Source organism: Heptranchias perlo, unplaced genomic scaffold, assembly GCF_035084215.1.
Source record: "Heptranchias perlo isolate sHepPer1 unplaced genomic scaffold, sHepPer1.hap1 HAP1_SCAFFOLD_56, whole genome shotgun sequence".
Taxonomy (NCBI): Eukaryota; Metazoa; Chordata; class Chondrichthyes; order Hexanchiformes; family Hexanchidae; genus Heptranchias; species Heptranchias perlo.
Genome location: NW_027139581.1, coordinates 3,534,258 through 3,558,738, shown reverse-complemented (window position 1 = coordinate 3,558,738; position 24,481 = coordinate 3,534,258). Strand labels below are relative to the sequence as shown.

At 46.2% G+C, this 24,481-nt stretch overlaps 1 non-coding gene and 1 pseudogene across 1 annotated transcript; one reads left to right on the top strand and one right to left on the bottom strand.

The window, feature by feature from the left end:
• LOC137315687 (zinc finger protein 850-like) overlaps window positions 1-24,481 on the bottom strand; it is a 200,386-nt pseudogene that overhangs the window by 167,031 nt on the left and 8,874 nt on the right.
• On the top strand, window positions 4,856-4,938 carry trnal-uaa (transfer RNA leucine (anticodon UAA)). Its single transcript has one exon. It is a non-coding gene; the product is annotated as a tRNA-Leu (tRNA).

The window sequence follows — 24,481 nt, the reverse complement described above, 5'->3', positions numbered from 1 at the left end:
GATTTTGCATTCTATGCCTCGGCTAATAAAGGTAAGCATTCCGTATGTCTTTTTAACCACTATATCCACCTGTCCTGCCACCTTCAGAGATCTGTGGACATGCACTCCAAGGTCCCTCAATTCCTCTGCACCTCTCAGTATCATCCTATTTATTGTGTACTCCCTTGCCTTGTTTGCCCTTTCCAAATGCATTACCTCACAATTCTCCGGATTGAATTCTATTTGCCACTTTTCTGCCCATCTGACCATCCATTGATATCTGCCTGCAGTCTATAGCTTTCTTCCTCACTGTCAACCGCACGGCTTATCTTTGTGTCATCCGCAAATTTCTTAATCATGCCCCCTACGTTTAAGCCCAAATCGTTAATGTAAACCAGAAAAAGCAAAGAGCCTAATACAGGAGCCCTGCGGCACCCCACTGGAAACAGCCTTCTCGTCACAAAAACACCCGTCGACGTTAACCCTTTCCTCCCTGCAACTGAGCCAATTTTGGATCCAATTTGCCACATTCCCTTGGAACCCATGGGCCTTTACTTTTTTGACCAATCTTCCATGTGGGACCTTGTCAATAGCCTTGCTAAAATCCATGTAGACTACATCAATTGCGCTACCCTCATCGATCCTCCCTGTCACCTCCTCGAAAAATTCATTCAAGTCAGTCAGACGCAACCTCCCCTTAACAAATCCGTGCTGACTGTCCTTGATTAGTCCGTGCCTTTTAAATGACAGTTTATCCTGTCCTTCAGAATTGATTCCGATAATTTGCCCACCACCGAGGTGAGAATGACTGGCCTATCTTTCGGTCCCTTTTCAAACAACAGTGCAACATTAGCAGTCCTCCAATCCTCTGGCAATATGGTTGTATCCAGTGAAGTTTGGAAAACGAAAGCAGGAAGATATCAATGGACTGGTCAGATGGGCAGATAAGTGGCAAATGGAGCTCAATCCAGGGAAGTGTAAAGGTAATGCAATTGGGGAAAGCAAACAAGGCAAGGGAATACACAATAAATGGGAGGATACTGAAAGGTGTAGAGGAATTGAGGGACTTTGAAGTGCATGTCCACCGATTCCTGAAGATAGCAGGACAGGTAGATAAGGTGGTTAAGAAGGCAGACGGGATACTTTCCTTTATTAGCCGAAAGCTTGTGAATTTAAAATAAAATTGCTGGACTATAACTTGGTGTTGTAAAATTGTTTACAATTTATTAGCCGAGGCATAGAATATAAAAGCAGGGAGGTTATGCCAGAACTGTATAAAATACGAGTTAGGCCACAGCTTGAGTACTGAGCACAGTTCTGGTCACCACATTAAAGGAAGGATGTAATTACAATAGACAGGGTGCAGAGGAGATTTATTAGGATGCTGCCTGGACTAGAGCATTTTAGCTATGAAGACAGATTGAATAGTTTGGAGTTGTTTTCCTTGGAACAGAGGAGGCTGAGGGGTGATTTGATTGAGGTGTACAAAATTATGAGGGACCTAGATAGAGTGGATAGGAAGGACCTATTTCCCTTAGCGGAGGCTTCAATAACAAGGCAGCAGAGATTTAAAGTGATTGGTAGAAGGATTAGCGGAAATGTAGAAACATTTTTTCACCCAGAATGTGGTGGGGATCTGGAACTCACTGCCTTGGAGGGTGATAGAGGCAGAAACCCTCAACTCATTTTTAAAAATACCTGAATGCGCACCTGAAGAGCCGTGACCTGCAGGGCTACCGGCCAAATGCGGGAAAGTTGGATTCGGCTGGGTTGCTCATTTCTCAGATGGCGCGGACACGATGGGCCGAATGGCCTCCTTCTGTGCCGCAAATTTTCTAAGATTCTATGATGGCTGTGTGTCTATCTGGGTGTGTCTCACTTCTTCAAAGCTTTTCAGAGTGTCTCTCTCTCTTTCTTTCTCTCTGTCACTCTTTCCCCCGCTCCGCACATCATTTCATCTTTACTGACAAAGAGATAGAAATGTGAAAGACAAGCCTTCTTTGAGCAGATTGTGTGCTCGCTGCCGAGAGTGCTGCCCACTGAGCGACGGCTGATAACTGGACCAGTTCTGCGGCTCTGTGTCATTTTCCATCACTTTATAGAATCATAGAATCATAGAAGTTACAACATGGAAACAGGCCCTTCGGCCCAACATGTCCATGTCGCCCAGTTTATACCACTAAGCTAGTCCCAATTGCCTGCACTTGGCCCATATCCGTCTATACCCATGTTACCCATGTAACTGTCCAAATGCTTTTTAAAAGACAAAATTGTACCCGCCTCTACTACTGCCTCTGGCAGCTCGTTCCAGACACTCACCACCCTTTGAGTGAAAAAATTGCCCCTCTGGACCCTTTTGTATCTCTCCCCTCTCACCTTAAATCTAAGCCCCCTCGTTGTCGACTCCCCTACCTTTGGGAAAAGATTTTGACTATCTACCTTATCTATGACCCTCATTATTTTATAGACTTCTATAAGATCACCCCTTAACCTCTTACTCTCCAGGGAAAAAAGTCCCAGTCTGTCTAACCTCTCCCTATAAGTCAACCATCAAGTCCCGGTAGCATCCTCGTAAATCTTTTCTGCACTCTTTCTAGTTTAATAATATCCTTTCTATAATAGGGTGACCAGAACTGTACACAGTATTCCAAGTGTGGCCTCACCAATGCCCTGTACAACTTCAACAAGACATCCCAACTCCTGCATTCAATGTTCTGACCAATGAAACCAAGCATGCCGAATGCCTTCTTCACCACCCTATCCACCTGTGACTCCACTTCCAAGAGCTATGAACCTGTACTCCTAGATCTCTTTGTTCTATAACTCTCCCCAACGCCCTACCATTAACGGAGTAGGTCCTGGCCCGATTCGATCTACCAAAATGCATCACCTCACATTTATCTAAATTAAACTCCATCTGCCATTCATCGGCCCACTGGCCCAATTTATCAAGATCCCGTTGCAATTCTAGATAACCTTCTTCACTGTCCACAATGCCACCAATCTTGGTGTCATCTGCAAACTTACTAACCTACTTTGTGAGTCAGAGGTCCTGAGTAAAACACTGTTGGGAGCGGGGGAATGAGTGACAGCGAGAACGAGAGAGAAGCACTCAGAAAACTGCAAGAGAAATGAACGTGAAGCTTTTAAAGGCAGCACATTTATAACCTCCCCGTCGAAAAATTGAACCCAGGTTTCCCTCGTGATAAGCGGGGATATAGACGACCGAGGAATCGGTACAAATCCATAATGGACACTCACCCAAGATGGCGTTAGACACGCTTGAAAGTTCAGTGAATCTATTTTAACCATTTATTTGATGACCTTTCATCTCTGTTTTTCAATCTACACGTACGTGTCTGTCTCTCTGTGTGTGTACCTTTGTGTGTGTATCTGTTTGTATATCAGTGTCTGCGTGTGTACCTGGCTGTGTATGTGTGTGTCTAAAATGAAAATGCTAGAATCCATTATTAAGGAAATTATCATTCCTCCCTCAACTAACACCACCAAAACGCAGATTAACTGGCCATCCATTTCATTGTTGTATGTGGGATCTTTCTGGTAAACCTCCTCTTGGAGATAAATTGCAAGAGGAATGAAAGTGAAGCTTTTAAAGGCAATAAAACTGTAACCTCCCAGACGGGAAATTGAACCCTGGTTTCCACGGGCCACTGTTAAAAGAAAACTCACCTTTCACATTTCCATCTTTCTGTTCGTCAAGGTCGAGAATAAAGTGATGTGGGGAGAGCGGGAGAGAGTGACAGAGAGAGAAAGACAGAGAAACAGAGACTCACTCAGAAAACGTTAGAAAAAGTGAGACACACACATACAGGTACATTGCAAACAGAGGCTTAATCGTTAAATCTCTCAGGATCAGTCTTTGTCTCTCTCTCTCTGTCTCTCTCTCTCCCCCTTTCTCTCTCTCTCTCTCTCCCTCTGTCTCTCTCTGAGAATCACAGGGTCCAAGAAGGAAACAGTTCGGAACACATTTGTGCTCTGCAACAGACGGGCCCCAAGAATTCAGTCCCCAAACAGTCGCCGCTCAATAATATTCTGAAAATGATAATCACCTGTTTCATTCTTTTTCTGCTCTATTTCTCTCTGTCGTTTTTGAAGAAGAAGCGAGGCAAAGGATTAAAAATTGTAGTCGGCCTCTTAAAAATGTTCCCTCCCCGTCGGGGAGCTAAATCCCTGGATAAGGAGGGATATCTCACCACGATGGAGAATATCCAATTCGAAATGATTTTTCTGAAGCCTTTTAATCGCCCCACGTCCCCGTGTCTCCCCATCTCAGGGAGGAGGTCAAACTCGCCGGAAAAACTTTGACCATTTAACGATTCTACCGGAGCCGTTTTCCTGGGAGTCGGTTTTGAAACAGGACACAGGCTCAATGTGTTCCAATCTGTTTCCTTCTTTGACCCTGTGATTCTCAAATCTGCGGGTATTGGACAGATGGAGGGAGAGAGACTGACACAGACTCAGACAGACCGAGAGAGTCTCTTTCTGTCCCAGTGTCTCTCTCTCTTTCTGAGTGTCTCTCTTTATCACTCTTTTCCTCGCACCTCACATCACTTTATTCTGGATCTTAACTAACAGAGAGATGGAAATGTGAACAGTGAGTCGTCTTTCAACAGTGGCCCGTGGAAAGTTCAACAAACTTTCAGACACATCACACACTCACACATAGAGGTGTACCTGGCTGTATGTGTGTGTGTCATGTGTCTGAGCGTGTGTGTCACTTCTTCAACGCTTCTCAGAGTTTCTCTCTGTCACACATTCCCCGCTCCACACATCATTTCATCCTGGACTTTGACTGACAATGAAAATGAAGCAGTGAGACTCAAGAATATTACACACCACACCAAACTGTGAAGAGACCAGGATGGCCGAGTGGTTAAGGCGTTGGACTTAAGATCCAATGGGTTTATACCCGCGTGGGTTCGAACCCCACTCCTGGTAGTTGCTCCATTTTGATACTGCTCATTGTCACTCCTCTTCCATTTGAATGAGAGAAACATGGAAAGGAGACAGCACGGAAGGAGGCGATTCGGCCATTCGGTCCGTGCCGGCTCCATGCAAGAGCATTCCAGCTCATCCCAATCCCCGCAGCCCTGATATTTTTTTCCTTTCAAGTACATATCCTGTTCCGTTTTGAAAGCCATGATTGAATCTGCCGCCACCACCCCCTCGGGCAGTGCATTTTCCTAATGTCACCTTTGGTTCTTCTGCCAATCACCTTAAATCGATGTCCTCTGGTTCTTGTCCCTTCCGCAAATGGGAACAGTTTCTCTCTATCCACTCTGTCCAGAACTTTCATGATTTTGATGATCTCCATCGAATCTCCCCTCAACCGTCTCTGTTCCAAGGAGAACAACCCCAGCTTCTCCAGTCTATCCACGTAACTAAATACCCTCATCACTGGAATCATTCTAATAAATCTCTTCTGCACCCTCTCGAAGGCCTTCACATCTTTCCTAAAGTGCGGTGCCCAGAACTGGACACAATACTCCAGTTGAGGCCGAACCAGTGTTTTATAAAGCTTTGTCATGACTTCCATACTTTTGTACTCCGTGCCTCGATTAAAAAAGCCAAAGATCCCGTATGCTTTTTTAACCACTTTCTCAACCTGCCCTGCCACCTTCAACGATTTGTGCGCATACACCCCCAGATCTCTCTGCTCCTGCACCCCCTTTAGACTTTTGGCCTCTAAGTTATATTGCCTCATCTCATTCTTCCGACCAAAATGTATGACTTCGTATTATTCTGCGTTAAATTTCACCTGCCATGTATCCGCCCATTCCACCAGCCAGTCCATATTCCCTTGAAGTCTATCACTATCCTCCGCACTCTTTACGACTCCTTCAAGTTTTGTGTTACCTGCAAATTTACAAATTGTGCCCTGGACTTCCAAGTCCAAGTCATTAATATATATCAAGAAAAGCAGTGGTCCCAGCACCGACCCCTGGGGAACGCCATTGGACACCTCCTTCCAGTGTGAAAAACAACCATTCACCAGTTATCTCTCTTTCCTGTCCCTTAGTCAATTCTGTATCCATGTTGCTACTGCTCTCTTTATTCCAGGGGCCGCAATCCTGATGATAAGCCTACCATGCGGCACTTTATCAAAAGCCTTTTGAAAGCACATTATTATCGGAAGAGATATCTGTGTGAAGACTTCGTTTCAGTAAGGAGGCAATCGGCCGCCTCTGTGAGATATTACAAGAGGACCTTCAGCCACCTTCTACTTCCTGCAGGGCCTCGTCAGTGGCATGTGGGTCATTTCAGTCAGGCCCTGGTGACATGTGCAACATCACCCAGAGCTATGTGAGAGTCTGAATTCATCAGGTCACGGATACACCATCTCCCAGAGCCCTGTGAGAGTCTGAATTCATCAGGTCACAGACACAACATCACCCAGAGCCCTGTGAGAGTCTGAATTCATCAGGTCACAGACACACCATTACCCAGAGCCCTGTGAGAGTCTGAATTCATTAGGTCATAGACACATCATTACCCAGAGCCCTGTGAGAGTCTAAATTCATCAGGTCACAGACACACCATTACCCAGAGCCCTGTGAGAGTCTGAATTCATCAGGTCATAGACACACCATTACCCAGAGCCCTGTGAGAGTCTGAATTCATCAGGTCACAGATACACCATTACCCAGAGCCCTGTGAGAGTCTGAATTCATCAGGTCACAGACACACCATTACCCAGAGCCCTGTGAGAGTCTGAATTCATCAGGTCACAGACACACCATTACCCAGAGCCCCGCGGGAGTCTGAATTCATCAGGTCACAGACACACCATTACCCAGAGCCCTGTGAGAGTCTGAATTCATCAGGTCACAGACACACCATTACCCAGAGCCCTGTGAGAGTCTGAATTCATCAGGTCACAGACACACCATTACCCAGAGCCCCGCGGGAGTCTGAATTCATCAGGTCACAGACACACCATTACCCAGAGCCCTGTGAGAGTCTGAATTCATCAGGTCGCAGACACACCATTATCCAGAGCCCTGCGGGAGTCTGTATTCATCAGGTCACAGATACACAATCACCCAGAGGCCTGCGAGAGTGGATTCATGAGGTCACAGGCGCGATATTCCGCGCGGTTTCCCAGTTGATCAAACTTGACATGTCCCCAGCGCAGTAAAGGGAGAGGTCGACCGTGATCCACAGGATCGCTGGATTCCCCAATGGGAGATGTCTACCGCGTTCCACACGATCGCTGGATTCCCCAAAGGGAGAGATCAACCGTGTTCCACAGGATCGCTGGATTCCCCAAAGGGAGAGGTCTACGGCGTTCTACAGGATCGCTGGATTCCCCAAAGGGAGAGGTGTACCGCGTTCCACAGGATCGCTGGATTCCCCAAAGGGAGAGATCAACCGCGTTCCACAGGATCGCTGGATTCCCCAAAGGGAGAGGTCTACGGCGTTCTGCTGGATCGCTGGATTCCCCAAAGGGAGAGGTGTACCGCGTTCCACAGGATCGCTGGATTCTCAAAGGGAAAGGTTTACCGCGTTCCACAGGATCGCTGGATTCCCAGATTGCAGGGGGCTGTCGACGGATTCCATGTGACATGGAAGGCACCCAATGAGGCACCTGTCACTTAAATCAACAGGAAGGGTCCATTCCCAGCGGCATCTCGTCTTCCTGGTCAAAGGTCAGTCCTTCCCGCAGTGTAAAGTTGTGCAATGCGCATCAGACAACCACAAATTGGTTAAATGTGAGGATCCTTTGCGATGCCGACCTGTGGATCATGAATGTAAATACAGATCACAAGGGAAGTGCCCATGATGCCTTCGTCCTTCGCCACTCAGACTTGCAATGATACCTTCACCGGAGAGCAGCATGGATCTGGATGGATATCAGGTGACAAGGGCTAACCGCTGAAGCCGTGGCTGATGACACCCGACCGCAGGACCAATAGTGCAGCTCAGGAGAGGAACAACCGTGCCCACGTGTGCTCACGCCAAGTCATGGAGAGGAGAATCGGTGGAGCTGAAATCACGCTTTCGATACTTGGACAGGTCGGGGGAACTTTGCCGTACTCACCTCTCAAGATGTCCAGGGTTGTGGTTGTCTGATGCGCATTGCACAACTTTACACTGCGGGAAGGACTGACCTTTGACCAGGAAGACGAGATGCCTCTGGGAATGGATGAGATGCAGGATGACAACCCGGATGTTGCTGGGGCCATTGTTGGTTTCCCCATCCCCACCCCCGGGGAAACCGTGGCTGCAGGAGACAGGGCAGCGGGAGAGCACCCAGTGGCTGATGCTTTTTGACATCGATGAAAATGGGTAATTGCCTCCCCGCCCCCTCCCAGGAAAGCAGATAACAGGACAAGCAAGATTGAAAGTGAAACAGTGAGCCTTAATTGCAGCATCAAAACATTAGTGCAAAACTTTACATTAACATTTTGAGGTATTTAGTTGTTGCAAAACTTTATTGTGAACATTGAGGTGTGTAGTGCAAAACTTTAAATAAAAATTAGGTTAACTTATTAATTTTGTTGTTTGAAAGCATTTGTGATGTTAACATGGTTTATATTCAGAAAATCTTCGAACAATTACAAATGACTTCTGATTAAGTTTGAAGGGCAGCAGCAGCAGCAACAAAAATTATCACACAAACAATCAGAAGAGATTCATCACATGACAAAATATCAACAAGCGAATAAAAACAAACAACCAAAACATCAACCGAACAAACAGCAATAAGATTTACAGACGCCCCCTTGCGGCATGCTCGAGGGTCGCTGTGACACTCTGAACAAGAGGAGGTGAACTCTGTCCTCGAGGAGCATCCTATTTCCTCCAGGCCCCCATCCCTCCCTGTGATCGAGCCCCTCTTGAGCCAAGGGCACGAAATCTGTGTCTTACAAAATGGCTGTAATCAGGGAGTTCGGAGCTGGGGTGCTGCTGTTCCACGGGGACATGAGTAAAAGCAGCGTTAGGTGCAGGAATAGCTCCTGGCTCTTGGGCCTGCAATCTGTCTGCGGCAGGAGGTGGCACGGGGGGTGTCACGGGCTTCAGGTGCAGCACAGCCGTGCTCGCATTCAACTCCATGAAATGTACGAGAGCCTGGTGAATATTTGTCAGCTGGGCAATGTTCTGTCCAGTGTGGGCCAGCTGGGCAATGTTCTGTCGAGTATGGGCCAGCTGGGCAATGTTCTGTCTAGTATGGACCAGCTGGCCAAGGTTCTGCCCAATATGGGTCAGCTGGGCAATGTTCTGTCCAGTATGGGCCAGCTGGGCAATGTTCTGTCCCGTATGGGGCAGTTGGACAAAGTTCTGACCAGTGTGGGCCAGCTTGGCAATGTTCCGTCCAATATGGGCCAGCTGGGCAATGTCCTCTCCAGTCTGGGCCAGCTGGGCAATGTTCTGTCCAGTATGGGCCATCTGGGCAATGTTCTGTCCAGTATGGGCCAGCTTGGCGCTAATGTTCTGTCCAGTATGGGCCAGCTTGGCACTAATTTTCTGTCCAGTATGGGCCAGCTGGGCAATGTTCTGTCCAGTATGGGTCAGCTGGGCAATGTTCTGTCCAGTATAGGCCAGCTGGGCAATGTTCTGTCCAGTATGGGCCAGCTGGGCAATGTTCTGTCCAGTCTGGGCCAGCTGGGCAATGTTCTGTCCAGTATGGGGCAGCTGGACAAAGTTCTGTCCAGTATGGGCCAGCTTGGCAATGTTCTGTCCAAGATGGGCCAGCTGGGCAATGTCCTGTCCAGTCTGGGCCAGCTGGGCAATGTTCTGTCCAGTATGGGCCAGCTTGGCGCGAATGTTCTGTCCAGTCTGGGCCAGCTTGGCGCTAATGTTCTGTCCAGCATCCTTCATCTCCTGTCTCATGGAGACGTAACAGTCACGGTACTTGTCGCTCTCATCAGCCGTCAATCGTCTCACTTGTTGACCGTTGATGTCCTCTCCCAATTCATCATCTACATGGGGGGGGGGGGGGAGGAGGGGGATGGGGATGACGTCTACTTCGCCTCACGGGGGACTGGGGTGCATCTACCCCAACTACCAACGGTTCCTCACACCCCGACAGGTCGGACTCAGCTGGCGGCTGCCTGTGAGAGGGGGATTGTGTGTGTCTCGCACAGAGCCAGAGGGGCCTGGAGTTGGAGAGGCGGTGAGGTGAGGCTCCTCATGGTCAAGCGCTCCCCCCACATCAACACCCTGAGGGTGGCAGGTGGGGTCAGGAGCTGAAACACCATCACACTCTGCAGTGCAAACACCATCACCCTCTGCAGCCCAAACACCATCACCCTCTGCAGCACAAACACCATCACCCTCTGCCGCCGCCGACTCACCACCTTCTGCAGCCCGAGTGTCCTCAGACGGCTGTGAACCTGTGGGAAGGAAGAACAAAATGTTCCACTGGTGAAGCATGTTCATCGGTCACATCACAGACGCCCACACGCTGCACGAGCATGGTCAGACTCGAATCTCCTTTTCCCATCCTTCAGACAACACGCAGGTTTTAAACATGCAGCTGGCCAATAGAGGAATGTCAAACTCACCTTTCCTCGCTCCAGTGTCTGATCGGACACCAGGCACTAAACTGGAATTGTTGCCCTGCAGCTGAGTGGCCCTTTCTTCATGCTCGGTCATCTCCCTCATAAAGGCTGAACCGCCGCCGGTCTTCGACCTCTCACCAAAAGACATTAAACAATAAAAATCAGTTTGTGCTTGTTTGTGTGAGAGAGATAAGTTGGGGGTTTGGAGACAGGGTCTAATTCACTAATTGTAACACCTCAAATCTCTGGAGTAGGGATAAAAGATCTCGAAAAGCATTTAGTGAGGCCCGTCCACAATGGCAACTGAGTTTTACGACCAGTTGCCATTAGATTGAACCTTGACCACACCACCCAGAAACAACCTGTGTTTATGCATTCGTTAAACTCAGCACATTTAAATCTGAACTTTTGAATTTCTAAAACTCTCCATATATCCTGGCCGACTGCATTAAATCATTGATTTTTTGCGGCCCTGTTCCGCTCTCCGTGACACGGTGCTGTTCGTGCTCAGAACCTGTGCCACCTCCTTCCACACCAACACGCTAACTTTCTGTGCCGCCCGAAACTTCCGTTCCCCAGAAGCCGCCGAAGCCTCACCTCAACCTCATTGAGGAGTGTGTAGAGGTCTTCATCACAACATTTGTTTCACCTCTTCTCATTCATCTTTTGCTGTTCCATCATTTTTCTCAGTGTAAAAACAGCCTTTTCAAAAACAGTTCATTTTATTTTACACTCCTTTTTAAAGACTGTTTATTTAAGATTCCACTGCTTTTTATAAACGGTTCATTTAAGTTCGGCTTTTTATAAAAAGATTATTTTTTTAATTTACAATTACATGCAGAACACTAACTTTCAATGAAAAGTCTGCTCACCTCTTTGAGCAATGAAGGCTGGAGCTGTGGGCGTGACTTCACTTCCTGACAGATTTTGTGGGCGTGTCTTCTCCTCTCAGACATTTCCAGCCGCGGCAACCAACGCTGCTCAGAGGCTCGGGGGACAGAGCAGGATTGGATTCATGGTCCAATTCAAACAATTCGACGCAGAAAAGCCCGCCGTCAGTAATTTAGTTAATTTAAATCGAAGGAGCGGCGGTGACCGTTGATTCGACGCTCCGAGCGATTTCTAGCAAGATCTGCCTCATGTGTGCATCCTGACCATTGTAATATCAGACCCCATGTGTCCTTACTGACCATTGTATTATCAGTCCCCATGTATCCTTACTGACCATTGTATTATCAGTCCCCATCTGTCCTTAATGACCATTGTATTATCAGCCCCCATGTATCCTTACTGACCATTGTATTATCAGCCCCCGTGTGTCCTTACTGACCATTGTATTATTAGTCCCCATTTATACTTACTGACCATTGTATTATCAGCCCACATGTATCCTTACTGACCATTGTATTATGAGCATCCATGTATCCTTACTGACCATTGTATTATCAGCCCCCATGTATCCTTACTGACCATTGTATTATCAGCATCCATGTATCCTTACTGACCATTATATTATCAGACCCCATGTGTCCTTACTGACCATTGTATTATCAGTGCCCATGTGTCCTTACTGATCATTGTATTATCAGTCCACGTGTACACTTACAGACCATTGTATTATCCGCCGCCGTGTATACTTACTGACCATTCTATTATCACTCACATGTATACTTAATGACCATTGTATTATCATCCTTCATGTATCCTTACTGACCATTATATTATCACTCCCATGTGTGCTTAATGACCATTGTATTGTCAGCCCCCATTTATCCTTACTAACCATTGTATTATCAGCCCCTGTACACTTACTGTCCATTGTATTATCAGCCCCTGTATACTTACTGACCATTGTCTTATCAGCCCCTGTATACTTACTGGCCATTGTATTATCATACCCCCTGTATACTTACTGGCCATTGTATTATCAGCCCCCGTGTATACTTACTGGCCATTATATTATCAGCCCCCATGTATATTAGTGACCATTCTATTATCAGCCGCCGTGTATACTTATGACCATTGTATTAACAGCCTCCGTGTCTGCTTACTGACGATTCTATTATCAGCCCCCATGTATACTTACTGGCCATTGCATTATCAGCCCCCATGTATATTGCTGACCATTCTATTATCACTCCCCATGTATCCTTACTGATCATTGTATCATCAGCCCGCATGTCTCCTTCCTGGCCATTGCATTATCAGCCCCCATGTCTCCTTCCTGACCATTGCATTATCAGCCCCCATGTCTCCTTCCAGACCATTGTATTATCAGCCCCATGTATACTCACTGACCACTATATTATCGGCACCCATTCATACTTACTGGTCATTGTATTATCAGCCCCCATCTTTACTTACTGTCCATTCTATTACCACTCCCATGTATTCTTACTGTCCGTTGTATTATCGCTCCCATATATTCTGACTGACTGTTGCATTACCACCGTCATATCTTCTTACTGACCATTACATTATCTTCCACATGTATCCTTACTCAGCATTGTATCAGCACACCACATGTATCCTTACTGACAATTGTTTATATTCTTACTGACCATTTTATTTTCTCCCACATATATTCTCACTGACAACTGTATTATCTGCATCCAAGTATCTTTAGTGACCATTGCACTGACACATCCCAGGTACTCTTACTGACCATTGTATTATCCGACCATAAGTATTCCTACTGACCATTGCATTATCACACAATATGTGTCCTTGCTGACCATTCTCTGATCACCCCCATTTATACTTACTGACCATTGTATTATCAATCCCATGTATCCTTACTGACCATTGTATTATCAATCCCATGTATCCTGACTGACCATCGTATAATGAACAGTCATGTATTCTTACTGACCATTGCATTATCACTCACATGTATTCGCACTGTCAATTGTAATATCTGTGTCCAAGTATCTTTACTGACCATTGTGTTACCACCACCATGTGTTCTTACAGAACAATCTATTATCAGCCCCCATGTATCCTTACTGACCATTGCATTATTTGCGTAAAATATCCTAAATGAGCATGTAAATGGCAGATCCCATGTATTCTAACCGACTGTTGAATTAACGGCCCCATGTTTCCTTAATGAATATTGTATTATCACCCCCGTGTATTTTTACTGATCATTGTATTATTACCACCGATGTACCCATACTGCCATTGCATTATCACACCCCATGTATAATTACTGACCATTGTATTATCAATCCCATCTCTCCTTACTGACCATTACATTATCAGCCCCCAACTATCCTTACTGCCCATTGTATTATAACCCCCATGTATCATAATTGACCATTGTATCATCTGCATCCAAGTATCCTTATCGACCATTGCATTATCACATCTCAAGTATCCGTACTGACCGTTGTATTATCACGCCTTCACATTATTAGTGACCAGTATTTTATCTGCCCCATTTCCAGTTGCTGACCATGGCAGTATCATACCCCACGTATCCTTACTGACCATTGTCGGATAAACCCCAGGTATTCTTACTGACTACTGCATTATCATTCCGCTATGTTCTTACTGACCATTACATTATCACACAACTATGTTCTTTCTGACCGTTGCATGAGCAAACCCCGTGTTTCCTTACTGATCATTGCATTACCTGCATTCAAGAATCCTTACAAAACATTCAGTTGTCACCCACATGTATCCGTAAAGGACATTGCATTATCACACCAAATGTGTTCTCACTGACCATTGTATTATCAGACCCCGTGTATCCTTACTGACCATTGAATTATCAGCCCCCATGTATCCTTACTGACCATTGTATTATCAGCCCCCATGTATCCTTACTGACCATTGTTTTATCAGCCCCCGTGTATCCTTACTGACCATTGTATTATCAGCCCCCATGTATCCTTACTGACCATTATATTATCAGCCCCAATGTATCCTTACTGACCACCATATTATCAGCCCCCATGTATCCTCACTGACCATTACTTTATCTGCTTCAATCTATCCTTGTTTTCTTTTGCACTTTTGTGAACTCCACCCCAGAAAACGTATTTGAAAAATTCTGAAATTGCCGGCTGAATTCACAGAAATAATCTGAACTCTGTCAGTGAAGCTGCTCTCTCTTCACATCAGCACTGTAAGACTGCGGGATTCTTATTTTCTTTTTTTACATCATTTTCTTTAAGTAATATTCAGACCTTTTGGTAGCTTCACTTCACATCAGTAAAATGCTTGTTTACCTGTTATTTTCAATATGGAGTGATGGTGTTAAGGGATTAACCCGACTTGTTTGTTTACTGACCTTAATTAATGTCAATGTGTCGTTTAATTGTCTCACTGGAGAGTTCCCTCAGGCCACAAATACGGACTGTTTTCAAGGCGTCACAGCAGAGTGTTTGATGCAGCTTGGCCTCCAGTACAAACAGTTATCATTGGATCGCACAGATAATGATATCATGTTCTGGTATGTTCCAACTGAGCTTCGGATTCTGTGGGCATTTCATGATGTACAAAAGATTTACTATCCGCTCCTCGCTGCTGTTGGTGTTCCTGGTAAGTCATTATTTCAGCAATTAATTCTGTAAACCATGTTTAACTGTATTTACTGTCCTTGTCCTTTTGACCCGGTTATTAATTGTATTCAGTGTAATCCTCTTGTTCAGTGTCTGGTAATGCACCTTGTTTCCTTCATGTAACATGTGAACAGTTCCCGATTCACTGCCCCAGTTCGATGAACACCATTTCCTTTTCATAACTTTCTTCAACTGATGGTCATTTTTTAGGATTTGCCTGTTATTTGAGTCTCGTCCACAAGGAATGTTGGTGGACGATTCTCTTTATTGAACAGTTTGCCGTCTGCTCTCTGCACTGAACCCTAGTATCGGATCAGAAATATGTGTTCATAGAGTAAAACAGCTGCCTGGAGCTGAATCATTCTTGGATATTGTCCAATATTTCAGAGTGTATTGGTGATCTGACTGTCAGCGCTGGTTTCCACAGATCAGTGTCATTAACTATAACCAGCAGACCTTAAAACTCCTGTTACCTGTGAACAAGTAACTTGAATTGTCTTTCCCAAGGGTTTCTAACTGTTTCAGCATTGTTTTTTCCAAGTTGTTATCTGTTCAGGTTCTTATCAGTTGTTTTGAGAATCAAAAGCCAGTTTGAAGCTTTTCGAAGCTTCTCCTGATCGTTGCTTTCATTCAGATCAATTGTTGTTGAAAACCGAAGCTTCTCAAAGTTTCTGCACATTGCTGCCTTTGCAGTTTAAACCTACAATGTCCAAATGTAATGTCCAAAGGGGCAAATTTAACCCTTTCATTCACGGTTCTCTCTCGTCTCCTCTTCAAATCTGCCGTCATCACCCCATCCTCAAAAAAAATCCATGACCTCTCGGTCCTTGTAAATTACTGCCCCCATCTCCACGCTCCCTTTCCTCTCCTTGAACGTGTTGTCGTTTCCAAAATCTGTGCCCATCTTTCCTGCAAATGCATCAGCAACCTCTCCAATCAGGTTTCCACCGCTGTAACAGCACTGAGACGGCCCGAATCAAAGTCACAAATGACATCCCATGTGCCTGACCGTGGAAAACTATCCCTCCTCTTCCTTCTTGGCCTGTCTGCAGCCTTTGACACGGGTGTCCGCACCAGCCACCTCCAACGCCTCTCGTCCGTTGTCCAACTGGGTGGGACTGCCCTCGCCTGCTTCCATTCCTATCAATTCAGGATTAGCTAGGGAATCTCCTGCAATGATTTGTCTTACCGCCGCCGCACCGTCATCTCTGGTGTCTCACAAGGAACAATCCTTGACCTCCTCCTATGTCACATATTCAAGCTTCCCCTCGGTGACAACATCGAAAACACAAAGTCAGATTCCACATGGAACTGATACCCAGCTGTTTCTCACCACCGCCTCTCTCGACCCCTTCACTGCGAATCCAACGTCCAGTCCTGGATGAGCAGAAGTTTCGTCCATTAGAAAGACTGAAGCCATTGTCTTCGAACCCCATCAAAAATTCCGTTCATTCGCTCCTGATTTCATCCAGTTCCCTGGTCACAGTCTGAGGCTGAACCGGACCAGTAGGCGTTCTATTTGACCCTGAGCTGAGCTTCTGACCCCATATCCTCTCCATCACCAAGATCGCCGACTTCCACCTCCCGAACATTGCCCGTCTCCGCCCCTGCCTCAGCCCATCTACTGCTGAAATCCTGACCCATGGTTTTGTTACCTCCGGACTCGACTATTAACTTGAGCTCATCCAAAACTCTGCTGCCCACATCCAAACTCGCACCAAGTCCCGTTCACCCATCACCCCTCTGCTTGCTGACCTGCATTGGCTCCCGGTCGAGCGAAGCCTCAATTTAAAAATTCCTAAACTCGGGTTACATAGAATTACATAGAATTTACAGCTCACAAACAGGCCATTCGGCCCAACTGGTCTATGCCGGTGTTTATGCTCCACACGAGCCTCCTCCCATTCTACTTCATCTCACCCTATCAGCATATCCTTCCATTCCTTTCTCCCTCTTGTACTTAGTTAACTTCCCCTTAAATGCATCTATTCTATTCGCCTCAACTATTCCTTGTGGTAGCGAGCTCTACATTCTAACCAGTCCCTGGGTAACTCAGTCTCTCCTGAACTGCTTATTGGATTTGTTGGTCATTATCTTATATTTATGACCACTAGTTTTGTCCCCCCACTACACCACAAGTGAAAAAAAGGAGAGAAAAGAGTCCCAGCCTGTTCAGCCTCTCCTGATAAGTATATCCTCTCAGTTCTGGTATTATCATTGTAAATCTGTTTTGAACTCAGTCCAGTGCCTCGAAACCCTTGTTATTAATGGAGATCACAACTGTGCACAACACTCCAAGAGTGGACTAACCACTGGTTATAAATCTCTGGTCAGGCCTCAGCTGTCCAATTGTCTCCAATTCTGGGCATCACACTTTAGGAAGTATTTCAAGGCTTTGGAGAGGGTGCAGAGGAGATTTAGTAGAATGTTCCCAGGGATGAGCGACCAGGCTGCTGGTTTTACTCTCAGTCTGAAGTACAATTCCCTGTTTTTCTCTTCCTTACAGTGAACTTAGTGACGATTGTGATCCTGTCTGGAGGAAGGTGCGGTCTCTCCAAATGTGTCACCCGTTACCTGGTGTCCATGGCAGCGGCGGATCTACTGGTCGTTATCACTGATCTGATATTCAGGCAAATTCATATTCTTTATTGGACTCAGTTTCAGTTCATATGGGACTTTAAAGTGTGTAATATCCACGCCGTCCTGCTTTACGCAGCCACAGACTGTTCAGTCTGGTTCACAGTCACTTTCACCTTTGATCGATTTGTGGCGATTTGTTGCCAGAAGCTGAAAACAAAATATTGCACCGAGAAAACGGCGGCTGTGGTTCTGGGAACAGTGAGTGTGCTGTTCTGTGTGAAGAACACTTTCTGGTACTTTATGCTTGGAGGTGAATATTGGATGAGTAATTCTCCCTGGTTTTGTTTTGTATCATTGGATGTTCGTTATTCACAGGTGTGGACAGTAATTGTATTCCTTCATTATATTGTAACCCCATTTGTTCCATTTGTTCTGATTCTGCTCCTCAATGCTTTAACCGTCAGACACATTTTAGTGTCGAGCAGAGTCCGCAGGAGACTCCGGGCCCACAGCAGTGGGGAGAGTCCCAGTGACCCAGAGATGGAGAAGAGAAGGAAATCCATCATTTTACTGTTTGTTATATCGGGGAATTTTATCCTGTTATGGGCGGTGTTTCTGTTGTATTTTGTATGGAACCGATTGTATCTGTTAGACTTTATTCCTGTGTCTCTTTCTGAATTTGTACAAGAACTGGGATTTATGCTCCAGCTCCTGAGTTGCTGCACCAACACGTGTATTTATGCCGTGACCCAGACTAAATTCAGAGAGGAGTTGAAGAATGTGGTGAAATATCCCTTGACTGGAATTGTTAAATTCATTAAATAATGAGAAGACTTTCCATCATCACAAGGTGTTGGTCTGGTGTTCTGCCCAATCCCCTCATCTCTGTGATACAAACACAGTGAGGCCAGTTTTCATCTTTCACCGCCCTGATTTAGTGACTAACAGGGACGGTCGAGGTGGGGAAGTCCGCGGAGATCAGTCCCGCTTGATTCCTGCTCGTTTTTAGCCCCGTTCAGTCCTCTGGTGCGGCCTGGGGCGGGTGGATGAAGCTCCCGTCCGCCAGGCTCTTGTTTCATGTGTTCACACAAACGCGGCGGGGCGGGGCACACATGCAGCCCATGGAGTGAGGACCAGAGAATCATCTTTTAATTATAATTTTACGTTTCCATTCGAACAGAAATCGGCCATTCAGCCCGTTAAACCTTTTCCTCCATTCAATTAGATCAGGGCTGACTTGTATCTAACCTCCATTTCCCCCCTTGGATTTGTAACCATTCATACCCTGACCGAGCAAAGATCTATCAATCTCAGTTTTGAAATTTTCCACTCACCCCAGCGTCAACAGCTTTTTGGAGGAGAGGGTTCCAGATTTCCACTGCCCTTTGTGTGAAGAAATGCTTTCTGACATCACCCTTGAACGGACTACCACAAATTTTAAGGTTATGCCCATTTCTTCTGGACTCCCCCACCAGAGGAAATAGTTTCTCCCCATCTACCCCATCAAATCCTTCAATCATCTTAAACACCTTAATGAGATCAGCCTTTAATCTTCTATACTTCAGGGAATGCAAGCCTAGTCTGTGCAGTCTGTCCTCGTAACTTAACCTTTTTAGCCCGGGTATCATTCTGGTGAATCTGTGCTGTACCCCCTCCAAGGCCCATATATCCTTCCTGAGGTGCGCTGCCCAGAACTGAATGGAGTCTCGAGATGGGGTCTAACCAGAGCTCAGCACAGCTGGAACATAAATTCCACCCTTTTGTTTTCCACCCCCTGAAATAAAGGCCAACGTTCCATTAGCTTTTCGATTATTTTGTTGTACCTGTCCATTAGCATTTACTGATTTCTGGACTTGGACCCCACAATCTCTCTGCTCTTCCACAGTTGTGAACATCTCAGTATTTAGATACCCTGATCTATCTTTCTTCGGTCGAAAGTGGATGACCTCACACTTTCCCACATTGAACTCCATCTGCCGCAGTTTTGCCCATTCATTTAATCTTTCAACGTCCCTTTGCAACTATCTGCTCCCATCTACAATATTTATTGTGCTTCCTAACTTACTGTCGTCAGCGAGCTTGGATACACGGCTCTCTATTCCTTCATCCAAGTCATTTATGAACATAGTGAAAAGCTGAGGCCCCAGTACAGATCCCTGGGGACACCACTAGTCACATCCTGCTGATTTGAGTCCATACCCATTATCCCCACTCTCTGTCTCCTACCTCATAACCAATTCCCTGTCCAAGTCAATAGATTGCCTCCAATTCCATGCACTCTCGATTTTGTGAACAGACTCTTATGTGGAACCTTGTCGAATGTCATCTGGAAGTTCATATAAATAACATCCATTGACACTCCTAATCTACCACATTAATTAGCTCCTCAAAAAAATCAACTAGCTTCGTTAGACATGGTAGCAGGACAGGTAGATAAGGTGGTTAAGAAGGCAGATGGAATGCTTTCCTTTATTAGCTGAGGCATGGAACATAAAAGCAGGGATGTTATGCTGGAACTGTATAAAACACTAGTTCGGCCACAGCTTGAGTACTGCGCACAGTTCCGGTCACCACATTACAGGAAGGATGCAATTGCACGAGAGAGGGTGCAGAGGAGATTTACGAGGATGTTGCCAGGACTGGAGAATTTTAGCTGTGATGACAGATTGGATAGTCTGTGGTTGCTTTCCCTGGAACAGAGGAGGCTGAGGGATGATTTGATTGAGGTGTACAAAATTATGCAGGGCCTAGGTAGAGTGGATCAGAAGGACCTATTTCCCTGAGCAGAGGGATCAATAACCAGGGGGCATAGATTTAAAGTGATTGGTAGAAGGATTAGAGCGAAAATGAGGAAAATATTTTCACCCAGAGGGCGGTGGGGGCCTGGAACTCACTGCCTGAGAGGTTGGTAGAGGTAGAAACCCTTCACTCATGTAAAAAAATAACTGGATGTGCACCTGAAAAGCTGTGACCTGCAGGGCTACGGACCAAATGCAGGAAAGCGGGATTGGGCTGGGTGGCTCGTTTCTCAGCAGGCGCGGACACGTTGGGCCGAATGGCCTCCTTCTGTGCCGTAAATTTTCTATAATTCTATGATTCTAAGAGGTCCAGGATCAATTTATAGCTTATTGAGTAAGACTTGTCACTGTCCCGGAAACTCCCTGTCCCTCAGTATCTGTGTCCGGGGAGAAGCTGATGGATTTGTGTGACCTTCTTCAGGTGAATCTTTGTGCTCATCGAGGTGATGGATGTCAGAGCCTGGAAATGGGACATTTAATCAGTCAGAGCACCTCTTGTCAGTGTCCGGGACTCCCAGGTCAGGCACAGAGCAATTAACATACAACAACAACAACTTACATTTATATAGCGCCTTTAACACAATAAAAGGTCCCAACGCGTTTCACAGGAGCGATAATCAAACAAAATTTGACACTGAGCCACATAAGGAGATATGAGGACAGGTGACCAAAAGCTTGGTCAAAGAGGTAAGATTTATTGAGCGTCTTAAAGGAGGAGAGAGAGGCGGAGAGGCGGAGAGGTTTAGGGAGGGAATTCCAGAGCTGAGGGCCGAGGCAGCTGAAGGCACGGCCGCCAATGGTGGAGTGATTTAGGAGAAAGGCAGAAATCTCGGAGGGTTGTGGGGCTGGAGGAGGATACAGAGATAGGGAGGGGCGAGACCATGGAAGAATTTGGAAACAAGGATGAGAATTTCAAAATCGAGGTGTTCCCAGACCGACCAAAAGCAAGCACAGGGGTGACGGATGTGCAGGACTTGGTGCGAGTTGGAATACGGGGAGCAGAGTTTTGTATGAGCTCAAGTTTATGGAGGGTGGAAGATGAGAGGCCGGCCAGGAGAGCATTGGAGAAGTCAAGTCGGCTGGAGATGCGCAATGTTACAGTGGTGGAAGTAGGCGGTCTTGGTGATGGAGAGGATATGTGAGCAAATCTCTCTCTACACTGTCCCGTCAAACACTCCCAGGGCAGGTACAGCACGGGTTAGATTCAGAATAAAGCTCCTTCTACACTGTCCAATAAAACATTCCCAGGGCAACGACAGCACGGTTTTCATTTTTTTTTCGTTCATGGGATGTGGGCGTGGCGGGCAAGGCCAGCGTTTATTGCCCATCCCTGATTGCCCTTGAGAAGGTGGTGGTGAGCCGCCTCCTTGAACCGCTGCAGTCCGTCTGGTGAAGGTTCTCCCACAGTGCTATTTGGTTGTGAGTTACAGGATTTTGACCCAGCGACGATGAAGGAACGGCGATATATTTCCAAGTCGGGATGGTGTGTGACTTGGAGGGGAACATGGAGGTGGTGTTGTTCCCATGTGCCTGCTGCTCTTGTCCTTCTGGGTGGGAGAGGTCGCGGGTTTGGGAGGTGCTGTCGAAGAAGCCTTGGCGAGTTGCTGCAGTGCATCCTGGGGATGGTACATACTGCAGCCACGGTGCGCCGGTGGTGAAGGAAGTGAATGTTTAGGGTGGTGGATGGGGTGTCAATCAAGCGGGCTGCTTTGTCCTGGATGGTGTCGAGCTTCTTGAGTGTTGTTGGAGCTGCACTCATCCAGGCAAGTGGAGAGTATTCCATCACACTCCTGAATTGTGCTTTGTTGATGGTGGAAAGGCTTTGGGGAGTCAGGAGGTGAGTTACTCGCTGCAGAATACCCAGCCTCTGACCTGCTCTTGTAGCCACAGTATTTATATGGCTGATCCAGTTAGTTTCTGGTCAATGGTGACCCCCAGGATGTTGATGGTGGGGGATTCGGCGATGGTAATGCCGTTGAATGTTAAGGGGAGGTGGTTAGACTCTCTGTTGTTGAAGATGGTCATTGCCTGGCACTTGTCTGGCGCGAATGTTACTTGCCACTTATGAGCCCAAGCCTGGATGTTGTCCAGGGCTTGCTGCATGCGGGCTCGGACTGCTTCATTATCTGAGGGGTTGCGAATGAAACTGAACACTGTGCAATCATCAGCGAACATCCCCAATTCTGACCTCATGATGGACTGTAGGGGAATCAAGGGATATGGGGATCGGGCGGGAAAGTGGAGTTGAGGTCGAAGATCAGCCATGATCATATTGAATGGCGGAGCAAGCACGAGGGGCCGAATGGCCTACTCCTGCTGCTATTTCTTATGTTCTTATCTTCTTATACAAAATCACAGATGGTGTAATGAATGTTGATTTCAGACAGTAAGGATGGAGGGAGGAGGGAGAGTGTGCAGAATGGGGAATTTACAGATTAGGAGGGACAGGAGGGGACAGAATATTCTACAGAAAGACCAACAACTTGTATTTATACAGAGCATTTAATGAAGTAAAACATCCCAAGGTGCTTCACAGGAGTGAAATCAAATAAAATGTGACAGTAGAATTTGAAACTGGAGACAAGAAACTAGAATTGTCTGTTCTGAAATTCTATCCTGTAATTAAAGTAGGAACTTTGGTAAACTCCTTTTACAGGATATTAGAAGGGGAGGATTTACAGATGGGAAACTCAAACCAAACATCACGTCAAGGTCTGACAGTCACTCGATTCATCAGGACCTGAATATCATCGGCCTTTGGATATAGAAGGAAAAATCACCAATCACAGCGGTGACTAACCGGTCACGTGTTCTGTGTGTGAACATCCTTTCAGCCAATCGTCTATCCCGTGAGACACAAACACAGATGTGCCGGGAATCAACAGTGCAAATGTGGGGACTGTGGGAAGGGATTCATTTGCTGGAAACTCATCGACCCAGTCACACGGGGAGAGGCCGTTCGCCAGCTGAGTGTTGGAATGGATTCACTCGCTCATCTCACCTACTGCCACACCAGAATCTTCGTAATGGGGAGAATCCGTTCACCAGCTCTGTGTGGAAAGGGATTCACTCGATCATCCCATTTACTGACACACCGGCACAGTCTCACCGGAGAGAGACCGGTTAGAGAAAAAGTACCAGGTAAACTAATGGGTCCAAAGGCTGACAAGTCCCCTGGACCTGATGGCTTGCATCCAAGGGTCTTATCGGAAGTGGCTGCAGAGATAGTGGATGCATTGGTTGTAATCTTCCAGAATTCACTAGATTCTGGAAAGGTCCCAGCGGATTGGAAAACCGCAAACATAACACCCCTATTCAAGAAGGGAGTGAGACAGAGAGCAGGTAACTATAGACCAGTTAGCCTAACATCTGTCATTGGGGGAAATGCTAGAATCCATTATTAAGGAAGTAGTAGCAGGACATTTGGAGACTCATAATACAATGAAGGAGAGTCAACATGGTTTTATGAAGGGGAAAACATGTCTGACAATTGATGAGAGTTCTTTGAGAATGTAACGAGCAGGGTGGATAAAGGGGAATCAATGGATGCAGTATATTTGGATTTCCAAAAGGCATTCGGTAAGGTGCCACATAAAAGATTACTGCACAAGAGAAGAGCTCATGGTGTTGGGGGTAATATACTGGCATGGATAGAGGATTGGCTAATTAACAGAAAACAAAGAGTCGGGATAAAAGTGTCATTTTCAAAATGGCAATCTGTAACTAGTGGGGTGCCGCAGGGCTCAGTGCTGAGGCCTCAACTATTTACAATATATATCAATGACTTCAATGAAGGAACAGAGTGTCTTGTGGCCAAATTTGCTGATGATACAAAGATAGGTGGAAAAGCAAGTTGAGATAAGGACACAAAGTGTCTGCAAAGGGATATTGACGGGTTAAGTGAAGGGGCAAAAATTTGGCAGATGGAATATAATGTGGGAAAATGTGAAGTCATCCACTTTGGGAGGAAAAATAAAAAAGCAAAATATTATTTCAATGGAGAAATACTACAAAATGCTACGGTACA